The 201-nt window shown below is 28.4% G+C and overlaps 1 protein-coding gene across 1 annotated transcript in view; it reads right to left on the bottom strand.

Moving 5' to 3' along the window:
- LOC119591224 overlaps positions 1-201 on the bottom strand; it is a 5,236-nt gene that overhangs the window by 3,201 nt on the left and 1,834 nt on the right. The window lies entirely within an intron of this gene.

The raw sequence follows: 201 nt of genomic DNA, 5'->3' as shown, positions 1-201 counted from the left end.
GAAATGTCTTTATCATCAATATTTAGCTTAATTATTGGAATCATTGATAAGCTTCTATTTGTTTTTTTTATCCTTTTCGTCTTCTGTGTCATATTGTTATAGGATTCAATTAGTGATAATGAACTCCAATTTTCAAAACAATTTTTTATTAATCAAACATAATAACAAAGCATTCACACGAACGAACTGGCACCCGTACAC

Source organism: Penaeus monodon, chromosome 28 (genome assembly GCF_015228065.2).
Source record: "Penaeus monodon isolate SGIC_2016 chromosome 28, NSTDA_Pmon_1, whole genome shotgun sequence".
NCBI classification, from domain to species: Eukaryota; Metazoa; Arthropoda; class Malacostraca; order Decapoda; family Penaeidae; genus Penaeus; species Penaeus monodon.
Note: the sequence above shows the minus strand (reverse complement) of the source record. Positions and strands in the feature narration are given on the sequence as shown.